The following is an 18635-nucleotide window of genomic DNA, read 5'->3' as shown; positions in this document are numbered from 1 at the left end:
TGCAAAAGAAATAAGAAGTACACGCAGCCGCAGCGGTAAACTATAAACGGTCTTATCGCTACCAAGGAATCTCTTCCACAAGTTAAAATATACGTTGAAAATCAGAAATCATCACACATAATTTTGACGTAGACATGAATACCGATCAAACGCTACGCGAACCCGATAACCGATAACTAATTAGCGTGTCAGTATATTACCGGCTGATTTAAATTCAGAATCAACAGGGAATCCGGATTAAAAGCAGGTAACTACTGGGGATAATCCGGACCCTTTGTCTCCGGCGAAGGTCGTTCTCTAAAAGTTTTATAGGCATAAAATATTACGGAGATTAGAATCCCCAATAACATCGTGTAGATAGAAAGATAACCGTTAGGTTGGAATAGTCACTGAAAATTAGGGACATAAATAACATCAAGATATTCGTCTGTGAACTTATTTTCTGTTTAAAAATGATTCGGCTTAGAGATACAGACGTTTTTGGGATAAAGCTTCTGTCGATCGTCTATACAAAGCTGAGCCTTGTGACAGCGTCGTTATTTCTGAATCATTGAACACTTGCTGAGAAATGTCGAAGATAACTCTTAAAGCATTTTTTATACATTATATCAAAAATACCTACTTCTATTTAATTTTGTTTTTAGTTAGCAACCGCCTCGTTTTTATTTTGAATAGTGCGGGTTAAGTCTCGTTTGTATGGCGTCGCTAAATCCGAAGTGATCCGATAGCATGTGACTGTTATATCCGATTCGGGTAAGGGTTTTACCCAAATAGATCAGTGAATCTGTAAGGATTACTGTCGAAATTAACCTAGCTTTTCCTACTTTTCTGGACTTCTACCAATATCTAATTAAGGCGAGTAAAATTATTTTTCTATGTAAGTGCGGAACAATAAAGCACAATTTCGTTTAAAATAGCAAGCGTATATAAATTAGGCTAAACTAGAAAGTTCTCCTAATGTAATGAAAATGAAAAGGCACGACACAAGATCATATTAGAACGAAATGGTTGTTACTCCGAATTGAATCATAGACAATTGTCAAATACATTCCGCGCACACAACTTCAACTCCTCTAAGCTAACCCCGCGGCGAATCTCACAACACTAGTAAATCTGTTTGATTATAAGCACCAACTGCCTCAAAGAGCAAAGCGTGTTAGATTAAAGTCATTAATGCAATTACCCGCAATCCAGGACACGGCGCCAGTTAGCATAAGATCTAGACAAGGCGTCTATATTCCGAACCGTGTGATTATTACTAACATAAATCGACAGCTACCAAACCAGTTAACTAGGTTTGGTAACTAGGACTTAATTTGAATTAAGATTATATACGAGCCGTACTTATTAAGCTGTTGTGAAAAGAGCGCATTTATGTTGAAAGCTAATATCGGAATTTTATGTCGAACGAAAATTCATTATAGTTGGATTTAAAAAGCTGAACACGTCTGATAATAGTTCACGTTGGCGGAATCGGTTTAAAACATTCTATTAAAACTCGGCGTACAAACTTAATTGAGCTTGACGCCAATGAATGGAAAGTACGGCACTAGAACTGAAAAACTTGTTTCACAAAGTAGGTTCTCGTTGCGGGTCAAATGAGGCAAGTTTTCTTCGTGGCGGCGTCAAGTGGATAAGTATGTAATTTACTGACGACAGTAATTCGAATTTTGTACACGTATATTTGATAAAGGTACTCTTAATTATTTTTAATATAATGACTGTAATTTAGTCAATAAACGAATATCATAATATAGGCGCTAGTAATGCAATGCATATTATGTATGTATTATACACTAGCTCTTGCCCGTGGCTTCGCTCGTGTTATAAAGAGACAAAAAGTAGCCTATGTCACTCTCCATCTCTACAACTATCTCCACTTTAAAAATCAGGACAATTCGTCGCTCCGTTTTGCCGTGAAAGGCGAACAAACAGACACACACTTTCCCATTTATAATATTAAGTACGATATACTCGTACAAGATATCTTAACGAATATTATTGGGTTTTTTCGGGAGTTTTGCCATTACTAATAGTAGTAATAGTACACATAATTAGCGAATGCACATTTACAGATATGATCATTACCAGACGAATGAATTTGGTTGCTTCAGTTAAACATAGCAAGGAAAGAAAATGATACCTAACGCTTTTTTAAACTTATTATTAATAACTACGCTTTTTTAACAATTTTGGACATTTCAATATGAACTTAATTAAATTGGGTCGCCCTCTGATAAATTAAAAATGTATCCTTAAATAATTATTTTTTAATCAAAACATATTTTTAAGTTGTTTACTTTTGCGTAGATCGCAAGATTCCCTAAATTCCCAACGTTCAAGGTAAAATCTGAGCCGTCCAAAGTTAGATGAAATGTCGTGGAAAGTGCCGTATAAAACGTTCCTAACTTCATGCAAATTGTATAGATGGGTTCTAACCGAAAATTAATTACGCACTGCTAACTTGAGAGGCCTATTCCACCACACCATTATTCTGCTGGGTCTTGACCGATGTTTGATGGCAAGTTGGCGATGGCGGGAACGAGATCTATTGAGCAATTAAACACCGATTCATCGCCTGTCGATAAATGCGACATTTTCATGAAAACGGTTCCCAATGCGATTTCATATTACGCGTAATAAAACATTATAGACAACTACAGAGTAAGTTACGCTTTGCTTAAAGTATAATTAATTATTCCAAGTTGTTACTAGCTCATTTACATCTAGAAGGGTATGCCAAAGCAAATTATGGTTTACACAGAGATCAGCCAGCTGACGTAAATTTATTCAAAAACTAGACTAGACGAGATAGGTATCTAAAGTCTCGTCGTTTCATTACAAACGAAGTATCTATAGTTTCATTGTGTGATTAATATTTAAACTAAGGTAGTGCATTAAACTAACGTATTGCATTAAATTATGAGCAAAAGACATATGTAACTCCGTATAGACGGATAAGGTCTAAGAAAAAAACGTACCTCAAAGCCATAGAGAAAAAGGTACGGTGGCCTAGATGGCGTTACACCATTGTCAAAACTGAGGTTCAAAAGTTTTAAGCTTGTGTCGAGAGATGGCAGTCTATGCACTGTGATTACACATTTTACTTTGACAGTTACTCTCTATAATTATGAATAAGGCTCAAGAGAGCGGCTTAATATAGACCGGTAATTCAGATGTCATACGAATTCTTTGAAAAACCTAATCAAATTTTCTTGGCACATAATTGTACGCTACGCGTGTGTAAAATGAAGCGGCAGCGGCAATTTCCCTCTCACCACAAGGATGTTTGGCGCGCGATCGCGAGACCGACAAGCATATAATTAACGACCTCTGTCAAATTCTCACCCATCACTCTCCCGCGCCACGCCCTCTCCCTTGTAAATTCCCGCTTCACTGGAACCAAACCAAAGGCGCCATTCGAAGGCCTGCAAACGATATCTCCTGTTCAAGAAATATAGCTCTCGCCTGGCCCTTTTTGATCGGCAGCCGTAAAATTTGTGGTGAATTTCGTAATTAATAGAAAATAAATCATGCCTTTCAATTTATCGAATGTTCGAAGAAGGTGGAAATTAAGAGGGGAATGTTAAATTATACGTTATGACTGTACTTTTAGAATAGGTAGAAGTTAAAACCCACAGGCCACAGATTTGTGTTTGACCATAATGTAATATTAAACTTTTCTATAGAGGAACATTTCCGTTACTTAAAGGACCCGTAGCAACCGCAATAGACTGTCGAATAACCAACAGGCAGATATAATATACAGGACCAATTACTTAGAAACTCGTAAGGTAGGTTACCTGACCCATACGTAACCTTTAAAGTTACATACCATAAATTATTGAACCAAAAAAGGATTTTTATAATGTATCCCATAAAGGTATAAACAAAGGATCCCAAATCAAAAGCTTGAAAATTCATCAGACTTAGTTCTACGCGAACTTAAGTCACAGGCGGAGGACAGTACCTACAATATCCCTACAGTATCCACAATCTAAGGAAACTAATCTACGCCGTAAAACATTATCTCTGAATAAGTTATGATATGAGTATGACAATTGCTGCCACCTCTATCTGTCCTTTAAAAAGGTGACCCGAGATTTGCATACCCACAAACAAATTATCTGTGTACTGTACGTGGGCGAATTGAATGCACCCATTCAATTCTCAGAACACAAAAAATGTTATAATGTTACTATTTATTTATTCTCGACTCTGAATTCGAATGTATTATTGAGACAAAATAGATAACTGTATTAACTCGTAACTCGTAATTCGTAACTGATAAGTCTTATCAGTTACGAATAGCATCATCTCAATTTAACAGTTCATTCACGAAAATCAATACTTGACAAATTTCATGCGATGAATAAAAACAAGGTTTTGACGTTTTAATTACAAAAGTTTTTGCGCGAAAAAGGAAGAAAAATACAGCGTTTGCTTCCGGGAATACTCAGGATATATTATGGTGATTCCGAAACTTATAACTCCGTAAAGCGCATCTTTCGTTCTTTTCGTTTTTTAATCAATGGTGGAAATGAAACTTTCTTTATTCCGCTGAGACCGCGCTTTCTACTTAGCGCGATGGCCGAAGATGAGCCGTATGTATAATTGTCACAAGAATTTTATTTACAATCTGATTGATAAAAACTCCGAATGTGAAAATTAATTTTATTGTAAATTTAAAAGTGGAAAATGTCTGCCTTGGGTGAGACTTGAACTCACGGCCTCTGGATCAATATTCCAGCGCTCTGCCAACTGAGCCACCAAGACTTCAACCAAGCCAGCGAAATTTTCCACTACTAAGGTCAATGGGACCCGTAGCGACATCTACCGTAAGAGTGTAAAACTTCTTAAACGGCGACCGGAGTTCCAAGTCATATTGGAAATTCACCAGTTACGATGCGCTAACCATGCTAAATTTTAACTTCTGATTAGCAGAAACGTCTGCAATCGATGCCACTAGGCTTAGAATAAATTTAAAAGTGGAAAATGTCTGCCTTGGGTGAGACTTGAACTCACGGCCTCTGGATCAATATTCCAGCGCTCTGCCAACTGAGCCACCAAGACTTCAACCAAGCCAGCGAAATTTTCCACTACTAAGGTCAATGGGACCCGTAGCAGGGGCGGCTCACTCCGCGATTGTATCGCCGCGCTACAAGTACATGCTGGCGGCCGCGAGTTCGCGGCCTAATCAGGGGTGGCGCGCGTTCTCACGGAACGAACGTTCGCACTTTCTATTGTTATTTTACGTCGCGAGTTTTTTTAAGGTTCATATGCGATGTCCACGTGTGGAATGGCTAATAATGCATAGTCAAATAGACATCATGAATAAAATAGGACAATCTGACACGGAAAAGTTCAATAAGGCTTGTGATGCTGAAGGCTTAAACAAAAATATATAAATACTGTATATATACCTAGAAAATACCCAAGATTTGAATATATAGTACAACATTTTATCTGAGAATTAATTCGTTTTAATCCATAGGCAACCCTATCATCCGACGTTACGCACGTGCCGCTCGTTTCTTTGTTAGAATTTTGTAGGCATTTAAAAAGGCGGCATTTCGTAAACATCAAAGTAGTGGGCCTTCTGTACTTGTACTATTATATATTCTGTGCCCGTAGCGACATCTACCGTAAGAGTGTTAAACTTCTTAAACGGCGACCGGAGTTCCAAGTCATATTGGAAATTCACCAGTTACGATGCGCTAACCATGCTAAATTTTAACTTCTGATTAGCAGAAACGTCTGCAATCGATGCCACTAGGCTTAGAATAAATTTAAAAGTGGAAAATGTCTGCCTTGAGTGAGACTTGAACTCACGGCCTCTGGATCAATATTCCAGCGCTCTGCCAACTGAGCCACCAAGACTTCAACCAAGCCAGCGAAATTTTCCACTACTAAGGTCAATGGGACCCGTAGCGACATCTACCGTAAGAGTGTTAAACTTCTTAAACGGCGACCGGAGTTCCAAGTCATATTGGAAATTCACCAGTTACGATGCGCTAACCATGCTAAATTTTAACTTCTGATTAGCAGAAACGTCTGCAATCGATGCCACTAGGCTTAGAATAAATTTAAAAGTGGAAAATGTCTGCCTTGGGTGAGACTTGAACTCACGGCCTCTGGATCAATATTCTAGCGCTCTGCCAACTGAGCCACCAAGACTTCAACCAAGCCAGCGAAATTCCAGAGGCCGTGAGTTCAAGTCTCACCCAAGGCAGACATTTTCCACTTTTAAATTTATTCTAAGCCTAGTGGCATCGATTGCAGACGTTTCTGCTAATCAGAAGTTAAAATTTTATTGTACTTATGTATGTATGAATAATTGCATAAGTAACCAATTTATCCCAGCAAAAAATGTAAACAATCTATTTATTGCGGCTAAGTGTACCAATTAATTGGTTCTTGCAGTGACTGAAAACTATTATCTATTGTTCAACGTTAATGTCTCTATTGTGCTAGTTACATACATATTAATTGAAGAGTACAAATAGTTGAATATGAATATCAATCAATATATCGTAATGCAACTTTGATGGACAGAGAGAAGTACCAGCGTATGAAGTTTCTGGTTCACACAGTTTACTAAGTAATTGGAACTCCCCAAGTCATCTCGAGATCGGATGTTCGTCGTTACAATGTATTTGGCCGATGACTACAAGGGGAAAATTCGAATCGAAATCCATACTAATAATATAAATGGGAAAGTGTGTGTGTCTGTTTGTTTGTCCGTCTTTCACGGCAAAACGGAGCGACGAACTGACGTGATTTTTTAAGTGGAGATAGTTGAAGGGATGGAGAGTGACATAGGCTACTTTTTGTCTCTTTCTAACGCGAGTGAAGCCGCGGGCAAAAGCTAGTTGAAATATAAACTACTAGCTTTTGCCCGTGGCTTCGCTCGCGTAATTATTAGTAAAAATCACGTCAATTGGTCGCTCCGTTTTGCCGTGAAAGTCGGACAAACAAACAGACACACACTTTCTCATTTATAATATTCGTATGAAGTATGATTAGGTAAAGCTTCATCTACATATAATGTGCCACAATTCGTAAGAGTTTCCCCAAAAAAAAAGCTTTTTACCTAAGTTAACATAAAAACTCAAAAAATAAGCTGGCAATAAATGCATGAAGATATTTTTGTGATCTTATAATGTCCTATACGTACCCGTTCCCCCTAGTCTATATTGAATTCGGTTCATACTCCAACTTCTTAGTTCAGTTTGCTTTCATATTTCCATAACTACTAAGAGCTTGCAACACGTCTCCCAGCCTTCCAGTTAAGGATAGCAAATTATCTTTCGGAGAGAATGTTCCTTTCCCACAATAAATATCATTTACCTTTGTGAATGTGGCAAAATATAAACGATTAAATGCTAAAGATCATTGTGAAATTATAAATTGTTTGTGTACCTTATTTCTATTATTTTTTTTTAGGTTTAGGAATTCGCAAATAAATAAGTAATATAATTTAAAAAATGAAATTGACCTAAAACTAACAATAAAGTCATTATATTGTGGCTATTGCAAAGGTAATAACTACCTAGTTTTCTATCTGTATTTACTGAGTAAAGGTTTGCATATATGCAGGGCCGGATTAAGGGTAGAGCGAGTGGAGCGGCCGCTCTAGGCGCCACATGGTAGGGGGGCGCCGGAATCGAGAATGTGGAAAAATCCATACAAAAAAAATATACATTGCGTGGGCGCGCACATATCACAAAATGGCGAGAGGAGTCTGGAATTAATACAACTATTGAAAATCTAGATTTGTAATTCAGATTAAGTGGAAAGTTGCACCACATAGCCATTCATAACGGCGCTGTTGCTAGGGCGCCGTAAAAGGAGGATTCTAGCCCTTGACGAACCACATTGTTTTGCGGCCCAGTGACAAAGCTACGTCGTTATCCAAATGCAAAAATATGAGTTTATCCGATAGTCCAAAGCGGAGTGCCTCACAAAGCCAAAGGCGTAAAACGTCTCAGAGAGGCGCAATTTTGTGAGTCACAGGAGATGAGCGAACTTCAAAGGACTAAGATCCCGAAGGGCACTTAGGGGCAAAATACCGAAATGGGCATCCTGACGGTGACGATCGAGTTCGCAGTTAATGTTTTAATTATAACTCTTAAAAACAATAGTGATGGCGAAATATAAGGCATAAAAGTCGGGAACATAGGCGCCCTGTGAAGTCGAAATACCCCAAAATATGTCAAAGATCGCAGCTCTGCAGTTGATCAAAGTGCGTCAATAGGAAAAAAAATCACGCTCGCTTCGCTCGCGCTTACTATTTATGTCAGTTCTCTTTTAGTTACTTAGAAAAAATTTCGAGCTCGCAGCGCTCGCGTTTTCATTTCAAGTTTGCTTTTCTGACTTGGCCACTATAGTACTTTTGTTTGTTATTTTATGTACATGATATCCACGTTCAGTCCCACGTAACTATATTAGGGTGCAACTGAGAAAGTTCAACCCTTGTCCCCTTTCGTACTCTGTATGATGAAATCCTTAAATTCTGTATTGCGTAAATCTTTAAATTACGGCATTACTATGAAAAAAATTTCGCGCTCGCTACGCTCGCGATTTTTTTATCTACGTTGTAGAGCTTCTTCCCAAGGGCGCCGGAACTCAAACTCGCTCTACCCTGATCGAGTGCACGGGCCGGCGCTGCATATATGCAAAAGTGCCCGGGGTAGTAGTTAGTTAAAAGTTTTATCATATTTTTTACGACATTTCTTTATAACTCGCAGTTTCAATTTATTGCGTTCTAGGTTGTCATCCCAGATAGAAACTCGCTCAGCACTCATGGGTCCGGATCGAAAGCGCAGTTTTGTACTTTTTACTCCATCACGGAGGCCGTCTAGTACAAGTAGGGTAGGGCAAGATTGCAATAGTTTACTATATCAGTCTTAGACATAAATATTGGACATTCACCCGGCCTCATACTGCACAGGTACCTAATAGCAGGTTGAATTTGTTAGACACAATTAAGTGGTGTTGTGTTACTGAATCGGTATGATTGACGCTTAGAGATAGATGAGATGTGCACACACGGTTTTGATTAAGTCAATGTAAATTATAGACATATCAATCATAAGATTAAAGAACACGTGTCTTCAAATACGATCAATTACATTAATTACGAGGGTTAGCCCTAGAGTTGTTAACTGATCCGGTTTTACTCAAGCGATTTGAATATTACCTATACAAGTATAAAACATTGAGGAAAAATTTAAATGGCCGTATGGCGGACATGAAAAATGTTATGTTGAAAATGTTCTATGAAAAAAAAATCGTTTACCTACCAAATGTTTCTACCTACATAATTGGAACGTTTGAAAAATGAATAATGACGCCTCACAATGTTGCAGTTGATATGTTTGAATAATCAAGTCGGTAAAAATGGACCTCTATGTTTTTAGGCAAGATGGCCTGTCCATGGCTAAAAATGTAAGAACATGAACGGCAATAATTCATTGCGAGTACATTGATCTTATAAAATATGATTAAACAAAAACATCATCATCACATTTAGTAGTAGTAGTAATAGTAAAACACTTTATTGTACCAGAAAATAATACAACACACAAGAAAATGAGCTTATCACTAGAACCAGTAAAACCGCTGAAATCATATCGTGGCAAATGTTGAACCTGAACACTGAAGATTTGGACTCCCTTCAATAGCCTAAAACTCCGCATCATAGTCAACCTTTTTTTCAGAAGTCAGATAATATAGGTATTTATAAGAGTTCCTTATTAAGTTAGAAATAAAAATCGATAATCGTAACAGTGAATATATAATAATAACGAATTATTGTAATTTTATACAGTTAAAAGATGAGTTTGCATTACCCAATGTTATGGCCCACACCATACCTCAGCAATTCCCGTCAACTTTGTACAATGCCACGTCAGCAAATTTTAATTGATCCTATTTTGTTACCAACATTTAGTAATATAATTCGACTTTCGTAAGATATATACAGGATAATTGTTATAATTAAGAAAATATAGATACTAGAGAACCTTAATGACGAAATAAAACTTAATAAAATCTCAATTCATCAACAAAATCTTGGTAACAAAATAGGAATTAATAAAAACAAATTTAACTTTTCCCTTAATTTTTGTACAAAGTTGACGGTAATTGCTGACCTAATAAGTACGTGTTTAGTTTACAAATCAATAAATGTAACACTAATCAAGGCCCATTTTTTACAATTTAAATACCTAAACATGTATTTAACTACCTAAAACACAATTCTATGTGAGACTATAGAATTGTGTTTTTAATTTAAAAAAAAAACCGGCCAAGAGCGTGTCGGGCCACGCTCAGGGTAGGGTTTCCGTAGTTTTCCGTATTTTTCTCAAAAACTAATGTAACCTATCAAGTTCAAAACAATTTTCCTAGAAAGTCTTTATAAAGTTCTACTTTTGTGATTTTTTTCATATTTTTTAATCATATGGTTCAAAAGTTAGAGGGGGGACGCACTTTTTTTTCCTTTAGGAGCGATTATTTCCGAAAATATTAATATTATCAAAAAACGATCTTAATAAACCCTTATTCATTTTTAAATACCTATCCAACAATATATCACACGTTGGGGTTGGAATGAAAAAAAAAAATATCAGCCCCCACTTTACATGTAGGGGGGGTACCCTAATAAAACATTTTTTTCCATTTTTTATTCTTGCACTTTGTTGGCGTGATTGATATACATATTGGTACCAAATTTCAGCTTTCTAGTGCTAACGGTTACTGAGACTGACGGACGGACGGAAGGACGGACGGACGGACGGACGGACGGACGGACGGACGGACGGACGGACGGACGGACGGACGGACGGAGGGACGGACGGACAGACAGACAGACATGGCGAAACTATAAGGGTTCCTAGTTGACTACGGAACCCTAAAAATAGCAAACACGAGTAAAAGCCATTCGTTAGTTGCCTGGATGACATCGCTTTTTAGCGATAAGACCGAATAAGTACATGGTGTTTACCTCTACATCTGTTGCTGTTTTTTTTTTATGGGATAGGAGGCAAACGAGCAGACAGGTCGCCTGATGGTAAGCGATAACTGCCGCCCATGGACACCCGAAACACCAGAGGAGGTGTTGCCGGCCTTTAACACTTTCGAAACCGGGCTCTACGCGGCGCTACGACATTTTCGCTACATACGGGTTTCCCCATGTAATCGGCTACGCTTCTACGAGCGGTGTGCCCGACAGTCGGGTTCTTGGTAGCGAAAGTGTTAAGATGGAAGTGTGCAATAGTGATTGTATTTGACATTCAGCTTCTGTGCATAATATATAATGCTCTGCTGCATGGAGCGCGCGAAATGAAAATCCTTTATCAGACAATTTAATAATTAACCCTATTAATTTATTGAGTTAAAAACAATTAAAGCCCAATCGAAGTTCTGTTATCTTAATCTGTTCGATCTCAAGTTAGACTACCGTTGCATATTCTAGTTGAATCTCTAAGATGATGTTTATAAATAGAAAGCGGTAGCTAAGGGAGGCTTTTATGCCTTAGACACGGAGTGATCCGACCAGATTTATGAGATAAATCGTTTAGATAAAGGTTGGGTTGTTGTTTATTACCTTACGACTCATTATGTTAATAGCCTTAACAATCTTAACACGTTAGATGTTATTATACACATAATTTGAATAGGTATGCTTTTTGTTAGAATTTCAATATTACAAAGTGCGCAGTTACATTTTTTTTAAATTAAGTATGTCTATTATTTCGATTTTAGCTAGTATATTTTTTGATACCTGATATCATTAGTCGTAAATAAAAGAACAAAGGAATCGTAAAAATCACTTCTTCACTTCAGTCACAACAAACCTCCGGCACAGCATTAAAACAGAAGAACAGTATATGTGAGAGTAAACGATTTAAAAGCCGTTTCGTAAATAAATAAAATGCTGTCACGTAAACCGTTGTACGTGAAAACGCGGGCAACGCGTCCGAGCGCGCCGGGGCTAGGGACGCGAATGAGGGGAGAACGCAGCATCCAGCCTTACCCTCCAGCACCTCCCCCTCCTTCGTGTCTGATAACCTGCTACTTCGGAAGTCACTAAACTCCGCCATGAATGTCACCCAGGCAGCCGACTTGTGAAAGAAAATGTGATTTTTATTGAATAGGGGTTGCTGTTGCGCTACTAACCTCCCTTTGTGTGAAAAATCGATGTTATATCGCCTATTAGACGTTACGAAATCGCGAGTCGCGGTTAGCAACTTGAGTTAGGCAACCGTCGAGAAGAAACCACGTTTTGATGCCCGAATTTCTTTCTATTACAAAACTAAGCGGTAATACATAAGTCTGACAAGCAATTCGGTACTGCGACTAAAAGTAGGTACTGAAGAAGATAATGTTTACAAATATCATAGTTACGATACATGACTTCTTTATTACGAAAATAATTACATAATTCCCTATTTATAAGTTATTTTTCTTAGTTATCATCAAAGAGGATAGATTATTAAAGAGCGTTACTGTCAAAGTAAAATGTGTAATCACAGTGCATAGACTGCCATCTTTCGACACGGCTTAAAACTTTTGAACCCCAGTTTTGACAATTTGGCCCATATTCTTAGCTTGATATGTTTCAAAATGTCAAATATTAATATTAGCGCCATCTAGCCGAGCGTACCCCAAAGGTGTATCGCCATCTAGCTCACCGTACCTTTTTCTGTATGGTTTCGGGGTACGTTTTTTTCTTAGACTTTATCTGTCTATACGAAGTTATATAGGTCTTTGGTTATCATTGATCATAAAATCATAATATTTGTTCTTATATATTGCGCATTTGTTCATTTGTTGACATACGCAATTCGATTATTAAATAGAATAATAATATGTTTTGACACCAAAATCTAGAAATAATACGAATTTTTGTGCCTACAGCTAAGCTTAGGTTATTGACCCGTGGCTATAAATTGCAACTAGGCCACTTGACTGATGTCGGTATAATGATTAATTGCATCAGGCGCGACCTGTCTGCGTATACGCAGCCTCCAAGAGAGCTTTTCGTGCTACGCAGGCACGCGTGATTATTGCATCAGCTGCACTAAATTTGGTTTTCAACGGAAACAAATTATACCCAAACGTTTATCAACAAACAAAATTAAGTATATTGGTGATTGGGATATTAAGACGATACAGGAGGGGTCAATTCTCCAAACAAACGCTCTCGACTATTTCCTCCCTGGTTTTTGAAGATAGAGCAATGATTTTTTCAACACAGATTATTATTATTTTTATCTGTGTCGGACCGTTTTGATTTTTTTGATATTGTTATTTTTAAAGCCCATCAAAAATTTCCAAATACGACGTTATTGATTATGGCGTAAAAGGCGTGGTGTTCAAAATTGATGACAATTATCCAAAAAAACTAAACGGTCCGACACAGATTATTTCATTCAGGGACCGGCCCGCTATCCCTTATACGGGGTTTTGTATGGGTATTTCGTTAGGCTTAACTTACCCTACCCTTTTGACGCGATACCCTTTCATTTTGCTTTTAAAGCCCTAACGAAAGCGCTTACCTAAAATAGCCCAATACCCTTTCAAAACCCTTATCATCGGCTCAGCCTAACGCCATAAGGGTAAGCCTTATATTGGGTTTTATTTGCTTTCCCTTATAGCATATCGTGCGAGTTTAAATCCTGTACCACGCTCATAAAGCACACATTACTCCGAACGAAATAACATACGATCGTTACCTACGGCGGCACTGTGTGTGATATTTGCGCGTTTCTGTTTGATGGAAACGGCTGTAGATAAAATAAGGTTCAATTTTCAATACCAAATACTTATAGTTATGATAGGCTCCTTCTTTGCTCAGATGTAACACAGGCAAACGCTGCTTTTTAGGGTTCCGTAGTCAACTAGGAACCCTTATAGTTTCGCCATGTCTGTCTGTCCGTCCGTCCGTCCGTCCGCGGATAATCTCAGTAACCGTTAGCACTAGAAAGCTGAAATTTGGTCCCAATATGTATATCAATCACGCCAACAGAGTGTAAAAATAAAAAATGGAAAAAAAAAATTATTAGGGTACCCCCCCTACATGTAAAATGGGGGCTGATAATATTTTTCATTCCAACCCCAACGTGTGATATATTGTTGGATAGGTATTTAAGAATGAATAAAGGGTTTACTAAGATTGCTTTTTGATAATATTAATATTTTCGGAAATAATCGCTCCTAAAGGAAAAAAAGTACGCCCCCCCCCCTCTAACTTTTGAACCACAAGTTTAAAAAATATGAAAAAAATCACAAAAGTAGAACTTTGTAAAGACTTTCTAGGAAAATTGTTTTGAACTTGATAGGTTCAGTAGTTTTTGAGAAACATATGGAAAACTTCGGAACCCTACACTGAGCGTGGCCCGACACGCTCTTGGCCGGTTTTTTTTATCGGACTTGTCTTGATGAGTACCCGAAGTCTAGCTGATGCTGAACCCTGGCTGCACCTAGGGGAACTCGGGTTTAGTGTAATACAGGCAAACGCTGTTTTCGTCATCGGACTTGATGAGCACTCGAGTGAGTAGTACCCGAAGTCCAGCTGATGCTGAACCCTGGCTGTACCTAGGGGAACTCGGGTTTAGTGTAACACAGGCAAACGCTGGTTTCGACATCGGACTTGTCTTGATGAGTACTCTAGTGAGCAGTACCCGAAGTCCAGCTGATGCTGAACCCTGGATGCACCTAGGGGAACTCGGGTTTAGTGTAACACAGGCAAACGCTGTTTTCGTCATCGGACTTGTCTTGATGAGTACTCGAGTGAGCAGTACCCGAATTCCAGCTGATGCTGAACCTTGGCTGCACCTAGGGGAACTCGGGTTTAGTGAAACACAGGCAAACGCTGTTTTCGTCAGCGGACTTGTCTTGATGAGTACTCGAGTGAGCAGTACCCGAAGTCCAGCTGATGCTGAACCCTGGCTGCATCTAGGGGAACTCGGGTTTAGTGTAACACAGGCAAACGCTGTTTTCGTCATCGGACTTGTCTTGATGAGTACTCGAGTGAGCAGTACCCAAATTCCAGCTGATGCTGAACCCTGGCTGCACCTATGGGAACTCGGGTTTAGTGTAACACAGGCAAACGCTGTTTTCGTCATCGGACTTGTCTTGATGAGTACTCGAGTGAGCAGTACCCGAAGTCCAGTTGATGCTGAACCCTGGCTGCACCTAGGGGAAATCGGGTTTAGTGTAACACAGGCAAACGCTGTTTTCGTCATTGGACTTGTCTTAATGAGTATTTGGGTGAGCTGTACCCGAGATAGAGCTGATGCTGAAACCTGGCTGTACCTAGGGGAACTCGGGTTTGGTGTAACATAGGCAAACTCTGTTTGCGTCATCGGACTTGTCTTGACGAGGACTTGGGTGCGCAATAGCCAAGACAGCGTTGTAGCTGAGCCCTGGCGGTATCTAGGGCAACTCTGGTTTCGGTGCATTATAATATAGAAATATTTCATGCAATGTCAAGTTAGGAATAAAACATAACTGAACAAAAATCCTACCAGAAGTGAATATTAATATCAAGTAGTTAGAACAAATTTATTAATTTACCATACACAAAACACTTTATTTATGTCTAAAAAAATACGTATGTATATCCATTTGAATATCAAAATTAAGTACAGTCGATTTCACTAATAGTAACACAGGGAATAAGGAGAATACTGGAGTTCCAAGCGTCCATAGACTGCGGTAACTATTTACTATCAGACGGGCTGTATGCTTGATTGCCACCAGAAAAGTATTTCTGTTTCAAACGATCTTCATAGAATTCACAACAATCAACAGAAATAGTTTGACAGATTCTATGGTACTACTCAACTCAACTAAGTACCAGTCATAAAGACGAGTCTAAGATATTTCACACGAAACATACTATGAACAGAAAACAGCGTTTATTTATATTGCACCGAACCTGAGTTCCCCTAGGTACCACCAGGTCTCAGCTACAGCAGTGGCTTGGGTACTGCGCACCCAAGTCCTCATAAAGGCAGGGCCTATAACGGAAACCGGGTTTGTCTATGTTGCACCAAACCTAAGTTCCCCTAGGTACAGCCAGAGTTCAATATCAGCTTTACCAGTACTCATCAAGACAAGTCCGCTGACAAAAACAGCGTTTACCTATGTTGCACGAAACCCGAGTTCCCCTAGGAATAGCCAGGGTTCAGCATCAGCTCTACCTTGGTTACTGCTCACTCAAGTACTCATCAAGACAAATCCGATGACGAAAACAGCGTTTGCCTATGTTGCACGAAACCCGAGTTCCCCTAGGAATAGCCAGGGTTCAGCATCAGCTCTACCCTGGTTACTGCTCACTCAAGTACTCATCAAAACAAGTCCGATGACGAAAACAGCGCTTGCCTATGTTACACCAAACCCGCGTTCCCCTGGGAAAAGCCAGGGTTCAGCATCAGCTCTACCTTGGTTACTGCTCACTCAAGTACTCATCAAGACAAGTCCGATGACGAAAACAGCGTTTGCCTATGTTGCACGAAACCCGAGTTCCCTTAGGAATAGCCAGGGTTCAGCATCAGCTCTACCTTGGTTACTGCTCACTCAAGTACTCATCAAGACAAGTCCGATGACGAAAACAGCGCCTGCCTATGTTACTCCAAACCCGCGTTCCCCTAGGAATAGCCAGGGTTCAGCATCAGCTCTACCTTGGTTACTGCTCACACAAGTACTCACCAAGACAAGTCCGGTGAAGAAAACAGCGCTTGCCTATGTTACTCCAAACCCGCGTTCCCCTGGGAAAAGCCAGGGTTCAGCATCAGCTCTACCTTGGTTACTGCTCACTCAAGTACTCACCAAGACAAGTCCGGTGAAGAAAACAGCGCTTGCCTATGTTACTCCAAACCCGCGTTCCCCTGGGAAAAGCCAGGGTTCAGCATCAGCTCTACCTTGGTTACTACTCACTCAAGTACTCATCAATACAAGTCCGATGAAGAAAACAGCGTTTGCCTATGTTGCACGAAACCCGAGTTCCCTTAGGAGTAGCCAGGGTTCAGCATCAGCTCTACCTTGGTTACTGCAATGCTCACACAAGTACTCATCAAGACAAGTCCGATGACGAAAACAGCGCTTGCCTATGTTACTCCAAACCCGCGTTCCCCTAGGAATAGCCAGGGTTCAGCATCAGCTCTACCTTGATTACTGCTCACTCAAGTACTCATCAAAACAAGTCCGATGACGAAAACAGCGCTTGCCTATGTTAAACCAAACCCGCGTTCCCCTGGGAAAAGCCAGGGTTCAGCATCAGCTCTATCTTAGGAACTGCTCACCCAATTAACTCATCAAGGCGAGTTGGATGACGAAAACGGCTTGTTTTTATGTTGACAATTAACGTTTTCAATGTGTAATGTTAATGGTTAATTGTATTGATTTTCGGCCAACACTGTATATTTACATGCATACATACATATTTACATAATTATATTCATACATACATACCTACATACATTCATACATACCTACATACATTCATACGTACGAACGTACATACTGATCTATGGGCGGCGATGATCATTTACCATCAGGCGATCCATCACTTCCTTGTCTCCCAGTTCATTAAAAATAATTTCTAGCCGTGTTCTACTTTTATCCAACGAAAACATGTTTCGTTGCAAAATTAAAAATGGGGCGCATAGTGCGGAGTGGCAACAGCGCATTTTCCTTCCTGTTCTTACAATAGCTTAGATTCATAATCCTGTCTCTTTTACGCAAGGCTCGACTACGCTTTAACAAAAGGGAAAGCCTTATAAATAGCGCTTAAAATAAGGGTAACCCTTATTAAAGGCTTGCAAGCCGTATCGGATAGCGCTAAGCCAATGCACAGGGCTAGCTTTATTGTTTTGCTTAGTTTTTTGTAAGGGCTAGTCAAATGAATGGGCTTGCAGTTCGAAAGGGAGAGTCTCTCGATTGGGTCGTCCTTACGTTAGGGATTCCCAATGAAAGGCTTGTAGCGCGGAAGGGGTTGTCCGGTCCCTGATTTCATTGTTATTCAGATTCTTAAATTTCGTTACGATTGATTAAGTTTTGAAGGAGGAAACAGTCGAGAGGGAAACCTTTCAAACAGTCGAGAGGGAGAGGGAGATTTTTCCGCAATATCTGAGTTGTTCTTAATGGATAATATTTTTTCGATAAATCTAGTTAATAACACTAGTATATTAAACTAGAATTCCCAAATTGTAAGGGGGGGGGCCTTTCCATTTTAGTATTTTCGCTCCTGTAGCGTCTTAAAGAGTTTTTTCTAAGGAGCAATGTAACAGTGTGAAATTTAGGTCATAAATAAATACATAACTCGGGGCTCTCAGCGACAATAAGTCGATTCAAATTTCATTAACATTCAATCTGATTATCCGTTGCTCGCTTTCGTTCACATCAGCCACTCGGCTTTGAACTTTTAAGATATCGCAACCGTAAAATTCTGAATTCAATTATTTTAACTTCCTTTAGATATCGAATTTACTGTTCCTATTCTCATGAACTAACTAATGTAAGTGTGCTGCAGAGAGTGCAAAATAGAACACACTAACCCCCTTATTCATAAACGTTCACTAATGTTATCAAGCCGATAAAGTTCGTTTGTCCCTTTCTATCAC

The 18635-nt window shown here is 39.2% G+C and overlaps 1 protein-coding gene and 2 non-coding genes across 12 annotated transcripts in view; all 3 read right to left on the bottom strand.

The window, feature by feature from the left end:
• LOC125225190 (very low-density lipoprotein receptor) overlaps positions 1-18635 on the bottom strand; it is a 277889-nt gene that overhangs the window by 50634 nt on the left and 208620 nt on the right. For 3 of the 10 annotated variants that reach the window (XM_048128782.1, XM_048128780.1, XM_048128785.1), the window contains exon 1: positions 11862-11997. The exons of 6 other annotated variants lie outside the window; for them this stretch is intronic. The gene's annotated coding sequence lies outside the window, so the exon portion shown is untranslated. Of the gene's footprint in view, positions 1-11788; positions 11998-18635 lie in introns of those variants that run through there. One more of the 10 variants, XM_048128781.1, reaches the window with a different exon arrangement.
• On the bottom strand, positions 4704-4776 carry Trnan-auu. The gene has a single exon. It is a non-coding gene; the product is annotated as a tRNA-Asn (tRNA).
• On the bottom strand, positions 5001-5073 carry Trnan-auu. Its single transcript has one exon. It is a non-coding gene; the product is annotated as a tRNA-Asn (tRNA).

The sequence above is a fragment of the Leguminivora glycinivorella genome, chromosome 4, assembly GCF_023078275.1.
Source record: "Leguminivora glycinivorella isolate SPB_JAAS2020 chromosome 4, LegGlyc_1.1, whole genome shotgun sequence".
Classification (NCBI taxonomy): domain Eukaryota; kingdom Metazoa; phylum Arthropoda; class Insecta; order Lepidoptera; family Tortricidae; genus Leguminivora; species Leguminivora glycinivorella.
The sequence above is the reverse complement of the archived record's forward strand: the minus strand, read 5'-3'. Positions and strand labels throughout refer to the sequence as shown.